The following is a 15,013-nucleotide window of genomic DNA, read 5'->3' on the forward strand; positions in this document are numbered from 1 at the left end:
TATATCTAGCACTGATGATGTTACCTAGTTGGGTCAGGGAACATCTGCAAGAAAACAACCCAGTTCAGAGAGAAGACCCTATCCTCCTCCTCCTCCTCTTCCTCTTCTTCTTTTCTTTTTCTTTTTCTTCTTCTTCCTCCTCCTCCTCCTCCTCCTCCATGATCATCATCTAGCACTGATGATGTTACTTAGTAATGAAACGCCCGCAAGAAAACAACCAAGCTTAGAGATCATCAAGGATCCCAGAGTCCTCCTCCTCCCACTCCCTTCTAGTAGTGATGATGTTTACCCTAGTGAGGAAATGAAACATCTGGAAGATAACCGCCCGAGTTCAGAGAGCACCAAGGATCCCACAGTTCAACCCCGAGCTACAAATATTATCTTCTATTGCCACCCGCTCATCTACGCAATCCTGAGCAAATCCCAGCTCTTGCCAAACCGCCAAAGTAGACCAGATTTGAACAACAAAGTCATGAACACCAAACCTACTTTCCCGATGGGGTTACGTTTGAACGGGCCTCCCAATCCCTGCCTGTATCCCCTTGCTTAGCAGCGGAAATCCTTATTGCAGTCGTAAGTTGAGAACGACCTGTGCTTTGGCGGTGAACATAAACACATGTTATTATGGGAAAAGGTAATATACAGCATGTACCATAAATGTAATTTCTTGCAGCAGCCAGCATCCGTCTCCCCAATACATTTAAGAGCTTTTAATAAAGACCATTATCTCTGAAAAGCACGCCCACAGAATACTGAACATTTGTAACACGGGAACGGCTGAAAATGATGTTTTTAATGGAAAAATGGACGGGGAGGAGCCCAAAATACTGGAAAAGAATTGGATAAACCAAGGGAGTGACGCATCTCTTTTGGCTCACAATGACTCCGGAGAGTAATTTCCAATAACTCGTCTTTGCACACACGCAGACAAAGGCGAACCAGCTTTTTCTGCTGACTTGAAAGCCACTCCAGAAATCTTGACCTTTTCTATTATATGAGAATCTGCGGGACGTGATGACAGGTGGTCCTCGACTTACGGCCAATTTCCATTGCTAACCGGGACCACTGTGAAGCGAGTTTTGCCCTGTTTGGCGACCTTACTTGCCACAGGGGTTAAAATGAATCCCTGCGGTTGTTCCGTTAGCAACACGGCTGTTAAGCGAACCTGGCTTTCCCCATTGGCTCCCCTTGTCAGACGGTCGCAAAAGGAGACCACGTAACCGACTCCTGGGACGCTGCGACCGTCATAAATATGAACCCGTGGCCAAGCGTCTGTATTTGGATCGCGTGACCACAGGAGAATGCCGCAATGGTTCTGAGCATGAAGAAAGGCACTTGAAAGGCACTTTTTCCAGCGCCCTTGTAGCTTTCAACGGTCACTAAACAAATGGCCGTAAGTCGAGGACTGCCTGTACCATGAAGTTCAGGCTGGGTATTTGGGAAAATTAAAACAGTCTCCTGACTGCTGTGAATTAACTAAAGAGGTTTAGGCACTAGCGTGTAGTCCATGGGAAATCCAAATTTTTTTACTACCGGTTCTGTGGGCTTGGCTTGGTGGGCGTGGCAGGGGACGGATACTGCAAAATCCCCATTCCCTCCCCACTCCAGGAGAATGGATACTGCAAAATCCCCATTCCCACCCCACTCCAGGGGAAGGACATTGCAAAATCTCCATTCCCACTCCACTCCAGAGGAAAGGATACTGCAAAATCCCCATTCCCTCCCCACTCCAGAGGAAAGGATACTGCAAAATCTCCATTCCCACCCCACTCCAGAGGAAAGGATACTGCAAAATCCCCATTCCCTCCCCACTCCTGGGGGAAAGATATTGCCAAAATCTCCATTCCCACCCCATTCTGGGGCCAGCCAGAGGTGGCTCTCCGAACTATTCAAAGTTTCTGCTACCGGTTCTCCAGAACCTGTCAGAACCTGCTGACTAGCACCCCTGGTCCGTCAGGTGTTTGCACGTGGTGTACACGTTCCAAGGCTATCCCTTGCTACAGGTTTGCAACGTAGAGCAAATATTTTCTTGTTTCTTTAATTCTGAAGTCTTTTCTTTGATGTATGGAGTTAATTCTCTTTGAATCTCCATCTCCAGAGCCTCAGGCAGTTCCTTCTGGGGGGAGGTTCCTCTTCTTTTTTGAACGACTAAAGACCATTTTTCCTACTAATTGCAGGTGTCCGTGGCATCCTTGATGAGATAGCTGTGGTTACACTTCAGGGATATGGAGCTGAAGGGACAGCGCTTCGCGCAGGAGAAGCAAAAAGAATGGGAAGGAAGAAGAGAGGATGGCTAATCTCTCATGGCTATTAACCAAGAAGACAGAGGAGGTGAAAGATTTAATACCTTTTGTTCAGCCGGTGTATCTTGGTGAGGTTGACTGACAAGTGGGCTGGGGATTATGGAATGAACAGTTGCAAGGAATCGGTCTAATCTAAAGAAGAGAAGAACCAGGAGTAACATGATAGCAGTGTTCCAACATCTCAGGGGTTGCCACAAAGAAGAGGAGATCAACCTATTCTCCTAAGCACCAGAGGACAGGACAAGAAGTACCGGGTAGAAGATCATCAAAGAGAGATCCAACCTAGAATTAAGGAGACATTTCCTGAGAGCAAAAACAATTAAATCAATGGAATAGCTTCCCTCCAGAAGTTGTGGTTCCTCCATCACAGAGGGATGCTGGATATTGTCATTGCCAAGAGAAAATTTGTAGCATTAATTAGACTTTCCATGAGTAACCTTAACCAAGGAAGAATTCGGGATGAGGAACAGCATTTGGGTGGGCAGCATCTCCCATGGAAGAACTTCGGGTGAGGAATCTCAACCATGAAGATGTTTGCATGAAGAATATTGAGCAAGAGAGCAGTTTGGGTGGGCAGCATCTCCCATGGAAGAACTTCGGGTGAGGAACACCTCCATGAATCAATGTTCTTCATAGAAATTCCTTCATAGAGATATTCCTCCCCTGAAGTTTTTCCATGGAAAGGCTGTCCACTCAAAGTGCTTCTATGATCCATGTTCTTCATGCATACTCATTTATGGCAGACGGGCCTCACCCGAAGCTCTTGCATGAGAGATGCTGCTCACACAAACGCTTCTGTGGTCAATATTCTTCATCTCCATGAAGAGCTTTGGCTGAGCATTCCATGAAGAAGTTTGGCATGGAGAACATTGACTTTGGGTGGGGGGCATATCCCATGGAAGAGCTTTGGCTAAGGTACATCTGCCACAAACGAGTTTGCGTGAAGAACGTAGACCATACAAGCATTTTGAATGGGCACCATCTCCACGGAAGAACTTTGGCTGAGGAACATCTACCATGAAGTTCAGGCTGGGTATTTGGGAAAATTAAAACAGTCTCCTGACTGCTGTGAATTAACTAAAAGAGGTTTAGGCACTAGCGTGTAGTCCATGGCTGTGGGGAAATCCAAATTTTTTTACTACCGGTTCTGTGGGCGTGGCTTGGTGGGCGTGGCAGGGGAAGGATACTGCAAAATCCCCATTCCCTCCCCACTCCAGGAGAATGGATACTGCAAAATCCCCATTCCCACCCCACTCCAGGGGAAGGACATTGCAAAATCTCCATTCCCACTCCACTCCAGAGGAAAGGATACTGCAAAATCCCCATTCCCTCCCCACTCCAGAGGAAAGGATACTGCAAAATCTCCATTCCCACCCCACTCCAGAGGAAAGGATACTGCAAAATCCCCATTCCCTCCCCACTCCTGGGGGAAAGATATTGCCAAAATCTCCATTCCCACCCCACTCTGGGGCCAGCTAGAGGTGGCTCTCCGAACTATTGAAAGTTTCTGCTACCAGTTCTCCAGAATCTGTCAGAACCTGCTGACTAGCACCCCTGGTCCGTCAGGTGTTTGCATGTGGTATACGCGTTCCAAGGCTATCCCTTGCTACAGGTTTGCAACGTAGAGCAAATATTTTCTTGTTTCTTTAATTCTGAAGTCTTTTCTTCGATGTATGGAGTTAATTCTCTTTGAGTCTCCATCTCCAGAGCCTCAGGCAGTTCCTTCTGGGGGGAGGTTCCTCTTCTTTTTTGAACGACTAAAGACCATTTTTCCTACTAATTGCAGGTGTCCGTGGCATCCTTGATGAGATAGCTGTGGTTACACTTCAGGGATATGGAGCTGAAGGGACAGCGCTTCGCGCAGGAGAAGCAAAAAGAATGGGAAGGAAGAAGAGAGGATGGCTAATCTCTCATGGCTATTAACCAAGAAGACAGAGGAGGTGAAAGATTTAATACCTATTGTTCAGCCGGTGTATCTTGGTGAGGTTGACTGACAAGTGGGCTGGGGATTATGGAATGAACAGTTGCAAGGAATCGGTCTAATCTAAAGAAGAGAAGAACCAGGAGTAACATGATAGCAGTGTTCCAACATCTCAGGGGTTGCCACAAAGAAGAGGAGATCAACCTATTCTCCTAAGCACCAGAGGACAGGACAAGAAGTATCGGGTAGAAGATCATCAAAGAGAGATCCAACCTAGAATTAAGGAGACATTTCCTGAGAGCAAAAACAATTAAATCAATGGAATAGCTTCCCTCCAGAAGTTGTGGTTCCTCCATCACAGAGGGATGCTGGATATTGTCATTGCCAAGAGAAAATTTGTAGCATTAATTAGACTTTCCATGAGTAACCTTAACCAAGGAAGAATTCGGGATGAGGAACAGCATTTGGGTGGGCAGCATCTCCCATGGAAGAACTTCGGGTGAGGAATCTCAACCATGAAGATGTTTGCATGAAGAATATTGAGCAAGAGAGCAGTTTGGGTGGGCAGCATCTCCCATGGAAGAACTTCGGGTGAGGAACACCTCCATGAATCAATGTTCTTCATAGAAATTCCTTCATAGAGATATTCCTCCCCTGAAGTTTTTCCATGGAAAGGCTGTCCACTCAAAGTGCTTCTATGATCCATGTTCTTCATGCATACTCATTTATGGCAGACGGGCCTCACCCGAAGCTCTTGCATGAGAGATGCTGCTCACACAAACGCTTCTGTGGTCAATATTCTTCATCTCCATGAAGAGCTTTGGCTGAGCATTCCATGAAGAAGTTTGGCATGGAGAACATTGACTTTGGGTGGGGGGTATATCCCATGGAAGAACTTCAGCTGAGGAACATCTATCATGAAACAATATGCGTGAAGAACGTAGACCATACAAGCATTTTGAATGGGCACCATCTCCACGGAAGAACTTTGGCTGAGGAACATCTACCATGAAGGAGTGTGCATGAAGAACATTGACCAAGGAAGCCTTTTGGAAGAACTTCAGTTGAGGAACATCTACCATGAAGGAATTTCCATGCAGAACATTGACCAAGGAAGCCTTTTGGAAGAACCTCAGCTGAGGAACATCTATCATGAACCAATATGCATGAAGAACAGTGACCATACAAGCATTTTGAATGGACACCATCTCCATGGAAGAACTTTGGCTGAGGAACATCTACCATAAAGGAGTTTGCATGCAGAACATTGACCAAGGAAGCCTTTCAGAAGAACTTTGGCTGAGGAACATCTACCATGAACCAGTTTGCATGAAGAACATTGACCAAGGAAGCCTTTTGAATGGGCACCACCTCCATGGAAGGACCTCGGCTGAAGAACATCTACCATGAACCAGTTTGCATGCAGAACAGTGACCATACAAGCATTTTGAATGGGCACCATCTCCATGGAAGAACTTCAGCTGAGGAACATCTACCATGAAGGAATTTCCATGCAGAACATTGACCAAGGAAGCCTTTTGGAAGAACCTCAGCTGAGGAACATCTACCATGAAGGAGTTTGTATGAAGAACATTGACCATACAAGCATTTTGAATGGGCACCATCTCCATGGAAGAACTTCGGCTGACGAACATCTACCATGAAGGAATTTCCATGCAGAACATTGACCAAGGAAGCCTTTTGGAAGAACCTCAGCTGAGGAACATCTATCATGAAACAATATGCATGAAGAACAGTGACCGTACAAGCATTTTGAATGGGCATCATCTCCATGGAAGAACTTTTGCTGAGGAACATCTACCATGAAGGAGTTTGCATGCAGAACATTGACCAAGGAAGTCTTTTGGAAGAACTTTGGCTGAGGAACATCTACCATGAACCAATATGCATGAAGAACAGTGACCGTACAAGCATTTTGAATGGGCATCATCTCCATGGAAGAACTTTTGCTGAGGAACATCTACCATGAAGGAGTGTGCATGAAGAACATTGACCAAGGAAGCCTTTTGGAAGAACTTCAGTTGAGGAACATCTACCATGAACCAGTTTGTATGAAGAACAGTGACCATACAAGCATTTTGAATGGGCACCACCTCCATGGAAGGACCTCGGCTGAAGAACATCTACCATGAACCAGTTTGCATGAAGAACAGTGACCATACAAGCATTTTGAATGGGCACCATCTCCATGGAAGAACTTCAGCTGAAGAACATCTACCATGAAGGAGTTTGCGTGAAGAACATTGACCAAGGAAGCCTTTTGAGTGGGCACCATCTCCCATGGAAGACCTCAATGAGGGGGGCCAAGGAGGTCTCCCACCAGCCGCCCCGATCCTGCACAAACGGGGCGCGCAACAGAGCCCAGCGCAGCGCGCGCGCCTCTCAACCAGCAGCAGGGAGGGGCTCCTCCTCCACACTCCGGCCACGCCCCCCTTTCCCGCTCGCCACGCCCCTCCGTGTCCTTCCTTCCTCCCTCGGCGGACGCTTTTTCCCCCCACCTCCCTGCGCACGCACGCGCGCGCACGCCCTCGGCGCGTGACGTCACGCGTCCGTCCTCGCTCCTCCGTCCTTCCGCTTTCCGGCGGAAGTGAGGGAGGGACTTCCTTTTCCGGGTACGGGTCCCCAGGCGGAGGGAGAGCGAGGCAGCCGGAGCGCTTGAGCCCCCCGGGCGCCAGACGGAGAGGCCGAGTGAGTGGCGGGGGTGGCGGCCAAGGAGAGTCCGGGGCCCCGCGGTGGGGAGGGGGGCCACGGGGAGAGCCGGCGGCGGGGGCTCTGGAGGGCCGGGCAGCCGGAGGAGGCCGCAGGCCAGGCCTTGGCTTGACAGGAGGTGGGCCGGGCCGCCCCGCAAGGAGGCCGGGGATTGGGGGTGGGCGTGGGGGGCTCCTGTGGGGGTCGCCCGAGGCATGCCGGGAAAGGAGGGGACGCCCCTCCCCGCCTCGCAATCGGGGTTTTATTGCGGGGGGGGGGTGCTCTGAGTTTTGACAGCCCCCCCCCACTATTTTTGGCCTTGCCCCCCCCCATGGGGGGGAGGGGTCTCCCCACGTGACCCTCCTTGGAGCCCCGCCCCCCCCAGCAGCAGCAGCGTTTCATCGGCTTTTGCTAGGCCTCCGTTTTGCTGGCTGGCAGGTAGGTTGCTCCTGGATGTGGAGGCTCGACTGCCTCTCTAGGAAACGTGGAGCAGCCCCCTCCTGCGCTCCCTTGACAGCCGAGCGGCCCCTCTGGTTGGTTAGGCCCAAGCAAGGGCTGCTAACTCGGGGGTCTCTGGTCACCTCTTAGAGAGGGGGGAGGTCTTCTTTAAAAAAAAAACGCCCAGAGGGACGGGGAGGGCCCTGAAAGGAGACCCCTGTCCTTGGGTCCTGGGGCTTTTGAGTGGTCAAGGAGAGGGAGGTTCAACCTGGGAATCAGGAGGAATTTCCTTGACAGTGAGAACTGTCCACCCGTGGAGCAGAAGTTGCCTTCGGAAGTTGTGGGAGCTTCATTCGCTTTCGAGAAGAGACTGGACTGCCGCCTGTCAGGAATGGTGTAGGGTCTCCTGCTTGGGTGGGCGGGTTGGACTAGATGACCCACAAGGTCCCTTCCCACTCTGTTATTCTATATTCAGTGGAACAGAAGTTGTCTGGAAGCTTTTCAAGAAGAGACTGGGCTGCCACCTGTCAGAAGTGTTCTTGAGCTTGGGGTTCGACTAGATGACCCACGAGGTCCCCTTCCGACTCTGTTTAATCTGTTTAAAGGCTAGCAGAAGGTGCTAGCCAGCCTTGCATCTTCCTTGCCTGGCTCTGATTCCCTTTATTGGTTTTCTTGAACTTCACCTATGATTTTATGACCTGCCGTTTATACGTAGACAGTGAGCTTTCAGCGCCGGAGACAAATTCCTTGTGTAGTCCGATCACACTTGGCCCAGAAAAAAAAAGAAAAGAATTTCTATTCTATTCTTCTATTCGTTCAAGCCAATTGCCCGGGATTGACTGACAGCCTCCCGTACAAATATTTGTAGCTCAGGGTTGCAGTGAGGGGTCTCTGAGCTTGGTGGTTTTCTTGCCGACGTTTCATCACCCAACTAGGTAACGTCATCAGTGCTTGTGAGTGTGGAGTTTCTCCCTGTTTTTATACAGTAGCTCTTGCAGACATTTCATGACCCAACCAGGTAACATCATCAGTGCCAGAAGGGAGTGCTGCCTTTTGGCATTGATGATATCACCTAGTTTGGGCAATGAATTGTCTGCAGGAAAACAGCACCAAGGAGCCCTCCCATACCAACACAGGTAGTTCTCGACTTACGACCCGCCATCGAGCCCAAAATTTCTGTTGTGTTAAGTGAAACATTTCTTAAGTGACCTTTGCCCCATTCTACGACCTTCCTTGCCACGGTTGTTAAGTGGTTCACTTAGTCACACGGTTATTAAGCAAATCTGGCTTCCCCGCTGGCTTCACTTCGTTGGCCACCCCCAACCGGGAACGCTGCGACCCTCCTAAACACGAACCCGTTGCCAAGCGTCCGAATTTTGATCACGTGACCCTGGGGGAATTCTGCAACGGTCGTACGTGTGGTAAACTGAAGTGCTTTTCCAGTGCCGTGGTCACTTTGAAATGTCACTAAATGAAGCGTTGTAAGTCGAGGATTATACCCGTACAGGTTTGACACTGTCTCTCGTTCCTCCGGGCTTTCTTGGTTCGCCAGGAACTCTCTTTTCTCTGCCCTGCGACGGTTTTCAGCAACGTCCATAATCACATTCACTTGCAGTGAAAATTCCTTATTTCCGATCCTGATAAATGGGAAAGGCTGGCAGCTCTCCCAACATCTGCACACCGCTGGAAACCTTATTCGACCGATTTGCAAAACGTTTTTGCCATCACCTCGGTCTAGATTCAAATTCTCGCGTCCTTCTTGTTTAGCTTCTTACTTCTTTCTTAAATGTTGCCTGACTCTTAATCAAAGCTTCGCTCCATCTTTCGGAAAGTTTGAATTCTTCAGATCTTTCTTGCTGTGTTTGTTTTTATTTTTTGGTTCTTAGCAAAGCCCAGAAAAGAAATAACAAATAGTAAGTTGAGGAAATTAAAGTGCAATTTAAGAGAGGGGGGGGGGAAAGAAATGAAAATATCTGCATCTCCTTTACGTTCCACCTCTCTAACTTTCTAGTCTTACAGATCAGTCCGTGCTTCCAATCACATTCATGCATTGCTCTCTATAGGTAGTCCTCGACTTACAACCTTTCGTTTAGGGGCAGCACGAAGTTACAGCGTCTGACTCTAAATTGCCTTCTGAGCATCCCAGTTTGTCTCATTCATTCTTTAGTTCCATCATATATTTGCAGATGGACCTTGAGTTACGACCACAATTTAATGTCGCTGACTGAGACATCGGATAAGTGAGTTTTGCCCCTTTTTGCGACAGTTGTTAAGTCAACCGCTGCAATTGTTAAGGTTGTTAAGCGGACCGGAATTCCTGGTCCGAAGGTTGTAAAAGGGGATCACGTCTCCCCTGGGACACTGCGCCCGTCATAAATGAGGGTCAGTTGTCAAGTATCCGAATGTAAATCACGCGACCATGAGGATGCTGCAACGGTCGTAAGTCTGAAAAACGGTTCTGAGTGACTTTTTCTGGTGCTGTGGCAAGAGGTTGACAGACCACCTGACGAGCAAAGTCATTGGGGAATGATTCACTTAACAACCAGGTGACTAAAGTTAACAATTGCAGGGATTCACTTAACGAATGTGGCAAAAAAAAAGGGGTCGTAAAATGGGGCAAAACTCACTTAGCAACGTACATTCTCGTGGCTCCATTGTGATCATAAGTCAAGGACTGCCTGTCTTTCAAACTAACGGTACAGGGCAGTTTTTACCATTTTGTGAAGCGGTGTGGGTTGCTCCTTGGCCATCTCTCTAGGGAGCTCTTGAAAAGAGAGAGAACGTGGATGTATGAACATCACAATACACGTCACGCTTCTAAGCTAGACACCCCTTGCCCGTTGTTATTGTGTGATTTCCTGCCCCCTCCACAAGTACATTAAGGATCAGTTTATTTCCCATTGTGTGGTGCATTAGCTATTTCATCTCCGCACGTTATCACCACTGTGTTCCTTCAAGGTTGAACCCGAACATCTTTGTGTGGCGACCTTCCTAGCCCCTGTGACATTGTCTTATGCTATGGGACCCTACCGTTGTGTACTTACCCACTTACTCTAACAAGACAGTCAATGAACTGTGGAGAGTCAGTTTGGCGTAGTGGTTCAGGTGCTGGCTTCGAAACCAAGAGATGGTGAGTTCTAGTTTCATTTTAGGCACGCAAGCCAACTGGGTAATTTTGGGCCCAATCCCTAGGAGACAATGAGTTCTAGTCCTGCCTTAGACATGAAAGCCAATTGGGTCTGGGCCAATCCCCAGGCGACAGTGAGTTCTAGTCCTGCCTTGGGCACGAAAGCCAACTGGGTCTGGGCCAATCACCAGGTGACAGTGAGTTCTAGTCCTGCCTTAGACATGAAAGCCAATTGGGTCTGGGCCAATCCCCAGGCGACAGTGAGTTCTAGTCCTGCCTTAGACATGAAAGCCAATTGGGTCTGGGCCAATCCCCAGGCGACAGTGAGTTCTAGTCCTGCCTTGGGCACGAAAGCCAACTGGGTAATTCTGGGCCAATCACCAGGTGACAGTGAGTTCTAGTCCTGCCTTAGACATGAAAACCAATTGGGTAACTTTGGGCCCAATCCCCAGGAGACAGTGAATTCTAGTGCTTTCTTAGGCTCAAAAGCCTAAGAACATGTTGTAATTTCGAACAGCCATTAAATGAACTGTTGTAAGTCGAGAACTACCTGTATTGTGTGATACTTCTGCCATTTATCTTTTTCTCTGGGATCTGGCAGTGCTGGCTATTTGAATAAACCGTGTACGCCTTGAATTCTGTCGAGTGTTGCCACTGCACATATCTCTTGAGTTGTTTAGCCTGCCATCCAGACCGGGGTGCCCGATCAGGGCACATGCTAAGTAACCACAGTAAGAGCGGCATAGGGCTTATTCCTCAAAAAGGAGTTGCATAACTGAACAGCCCGTGTCATGATTTGTTGGTAAGGCAGAATTTAACTGACCGCTGCATCCCAGCGCATGCATTGTTACCCCAGTGTAATGCATTCAGTTCAGGAGCTTGTCTGGCTGTGCAATTCTGCGCGGATAATTTCATGCAACATGTACGCACAATTACATCCTGTAACGTCTTCTCCTGCCTCTTTTTAGGCCTATATTATTATTATTATTATTATTTATTGGATTTCTAGACCGCCCTTCTCCCGAAGGACTCAGGGCGGTGTACAGCCAAGATAAAACATAAACCATGTGCAATTAAAAATGAATTAAGAAACTTATTATACAATTGGCCGAAAAATTAAAATATTTAAAATCTAAAACCCCCAATTTAAAACATAAATAGAATTTAAAATTTAAAATCTAGACAGTTGAAGAGAAAAGCCTTAAGCCAGCCCCGCGCGAATGAACAGGTGTGTTTTCAATTCGCGGCGAAAGGTCCGAAGGTCAGGTATTTGGCGTAGACCAGGGGGAAGCTCGTTCCAGAGAGTAGGAGCCCCCACAGAGAAGGATCTTCCCCTGGGGGCCGCCAGCTATAGATCTTGATTTTTCTCCTATCCCTTTTCCTCCAGAATATAACTTGGTGTTTGTTCATTTACTATTTATTTATTAATTAAACTTTACACGCTGCTCATCCCACCCAGAGGCGACCGTTGGTGCTTTACGATCAATAAAAGCAACAGGTTCAAACATTAAAACAATAAATACTAGCACTAATATAGATTTAATGTTATGGAAAATATCCCTGAAGGATAATTGTTTGGTCTACAAAAGTCTGTAAGAAGACACCTGTTGCTTATACACATATCACCACGCTGAGTCCAAAATTTCTGTTGCTAAAGAACATTAAATGAGTTTTATCCTGTTTTATGACCTTTCTTGCCACGTTTGTTAAGTGAATCACCGGTGTGTTAAGTGAACCTGGCTTCCCCGTTGATTTTGCTTGTCAGGAGGTCACAAAAGGGGGATCACGTGTCCCCAGGACACTGCAACCGTCATAAATAACATGCCAATGTTGCCACGTTTGTCTGAATTTTGATCCTGGGACCCACAAGGAGGCTGCCGTGGTCAGAATAACAAGAGTTGGAAGGGACCTTGGAGGTCCTATAGTCCAACCCCCTGCTCAAGCGGGAAACCCTAGGCCATTTCTGACAAGCGGCTGCCCAATTTCTTCTCTAAGAGTAAGTCGTAAGTGTGAAAAATGCTCACAAGTCACTTTTCAAGTTCCGTTGTCGCTTTGAACAATCGCTAAACGAATGGTGGTCAGCCCAAAACCGCTCCGTAGTGTATTTTCCCCAAAATCTTGATAAGATTTTTCAGCTCCTAAGCCACAAACCCGGGGTTTTGCGAGAAAACAGGTTGAGAAGGTGTTTTTTGCGGTATAAAATTGGCGAAGTATGGGTGACAGCATTATGTTTTTATTCACCCGGATGGATTTAAGGACCTGATTAAAGAACCAAAACTGCCGGTTGGATGAGTGAATGCTTGCTTCTCCTCGTCCCACGTTTGTGTTGTGATCATAAGTCCAGGACTACCTAGACAAACCTCCTCGCTTCAATTTTCCCCTGAATAACTGGGGCCGGAAATGAAAAACATTCAAAAAACTTGTTTTGTAGACTTCATTCCCGCTAAATCCCTTAAAGTCCAGCTGTGGCATTCACACCCCTTCAGCTGCTCTTTCCAGCCGTAATTCGTTAAGAAACTGCCACATCATCAATGTCAGGTTTTGACTTGACCTGGCCAGGAGTGGGCTGTAAGCCAACCTCTGTTCAAATAACAACAACCACCCAAAAAAAAAGAAAAGAAAAAAGGATTAATTCAGTGCAACCTCAAGTCAAACCGAAAGCTACCAAATTAAAGGAAGAGCTTTCATTTACTCTCGTACTTGGCAAGTGAGCAAATTCACTGTTGTTGTTTTTATTGTTATTACACCGTGGTTTTGGTTTTTTGAGAACATAAAAATCCTAGGGCTGGAAGGGACCTTGGAGGTCTTCTAGTCCAACCCTCTTGCTCAAGCATGAGCACCTATATCTTTTGAGATCCATGGCTGTCCAATCTCTTCTTTTAAAAACTCTAGCGATGGAGCACCCATAAGTTCTGGAGGCAAGCCGTTCCACCGGTTGTTTTCACTGTCCTGTTAATTCCTCCTCAATTCTAGGTTGCTTCTCTCCTTGCTTAGGCAGGACTAGAACTCACGGTCTCCCGCTTTCTAGCCTGGTACCTTAACTACTAAACTTGACCCTCTTCTCTGTTTTAACCTTGCCCCTTTTTCTCAGCGGGGCTTGCACCCCCGTCGTTATGTGGCCTTCCGGTTTTTCAAAGATGGGGCCTTGTTCTCTCCCTGCGAAACTCTTCCTTAAGCAACTTCCTTTAACGGGACATTAAATTAATGGGAAGCGGTGGCTCAGCGGCTAAGACGCTGAGCTTGTCGATCGAAAGGTCGGCAGTTTGCTGGTTCAAATCCCTAATGCCGCGTAATGGGGTGAGCTCCCGTCCCTTGTCCCAGCTTCTCCCAACCTAGCAGTTCGAAAGCACTTAAAAAAATGCAAGTAGAAAAAATAGGGACCACCTTTGGTGGGAAGGGAAGAGCGTTCTGTGCGCCTTTGGCATTGAGTCATGCCGGCCACATGACTATGGAGACGTCTTCGGACAGCGCTGACTCTTCGGCTTTGAAGCAGAGATGAGCACCGCCCCCTAGAGTTGGGAACGACTAGCACATGGGTGTGAAGGCAACCTTTATCTTTAATGAGGGCTATTCTGGAGTTGCCCCTTTCTTGTTTTGTACACATTTTCTCCCTTTCCTCCCTGCCTCCGCAACTGTGCAGAAGTACCTTGGACATTGCTCTTTGTTTTTTGTTGTTTTTTTTCGTTTCCATTTTATCTCTCTCTAAGGGTGTCACGTTACATAAGCTGGATCCCAAAAATTTTGCCAAACAGCTGCAAGTTTGAGCAACCATCTGCATTTGTTTGTTTGTTTGTTTGTTTCTGGGTATTAAAAAAACAAACACCAAAACACAGGTACTCCTTGATTTACCAACCATTCATTTCGTTACAACAACGTTGCAAAAACGACCCTTTTCCACATTCAACGACCATTGAGGCATCCCCTTTTGGTCTCGTGACCAAAATTCAGCCGCTTGGCGACTGGCGGTTTTTCAAGAAGAGATTAGACAACCATTTGACCCAGATGGTAATGGATCACCTGCCTTGGGCGGGGGGGGGGGGGTTAGGCTAGTTGACCTCCGAGGTCCCTTCCAGCCCTTTGGTTCTATGATAGTCTCGAGTCACTTTGGTTAAAGTTGATTCTTGTTCAAGCCTGGTGAAGGTTGTAGCTTTTTAGACAGGGGTTGAGTCCTTCCCTCTGTATTTTGTCACTAGAAGATGGGTCAGGGGTCACCAGCAGAGAGGAAACGGGTGGGGGGGAAATGTAATGTGCTACCTCTCTCCTGGGTCCAAAGATCGGCTGGGCCGAAGAAAAAGACTCTGATACCCCTTAATTCTTCTGCAAAAGGAAGGCAGGCCCCTTGACCAGCTGGCAGTGTGGCCAGTGACGTGAATAGAATAATAGATTATGATTAATTGTTCTAAATGTCAGGAAATAGTTCTAGACTGGATTTCTCCTTGATTAGTTTCCACCCATTGCTTCTTGTCCTGCCCTCAGCGGCTTTGGAGAATAGAAGAGCAGAGTTGGAAGGGACCT

At 47.5% G+C, this 15,013-nt stretch overlaps 1 protein-coding gene across 2 annotated transcripts in view; it reads left to right on the forward strand.

The window, feature by feature from the left end:
* Positions 1 to 6,831: 6,831 nt before the first annotated feature.
* The window catches only part of FUBP3 (far upstream element binding protein 3), a 47,407-nt gene continuing 39,225 nt past the window's right edge, over positions 6,832 to 15,013 (forward strand). For both annotated transcript variants that reach the window (XM_058159290.1, XM_058159291.1), the window contains exon 1: positions 6,832 to 6,933. The gene's annotated coding sequence lies outside the window, so the exon portion shown is untranslated. The remainder of the gene's footprint in view (positions 6,934 to 15,013) is intronic.

The sequence above is a fragment of the Ahaetulla prasina genome, chromosome 16, assembly GCF_028640845.1.
Source record: "Ahaetulla prasina isolate Xishuangbanna chromosome 16, ASM2864084v1, whole genome shotgun sequence".
Classification (NCBI taxonomy): Eukaryota; Metazoa; Chordata; class Lepidosauria; order Squamata; family Colubridae; genus Ahaetulla; species Ahaetulla prasina.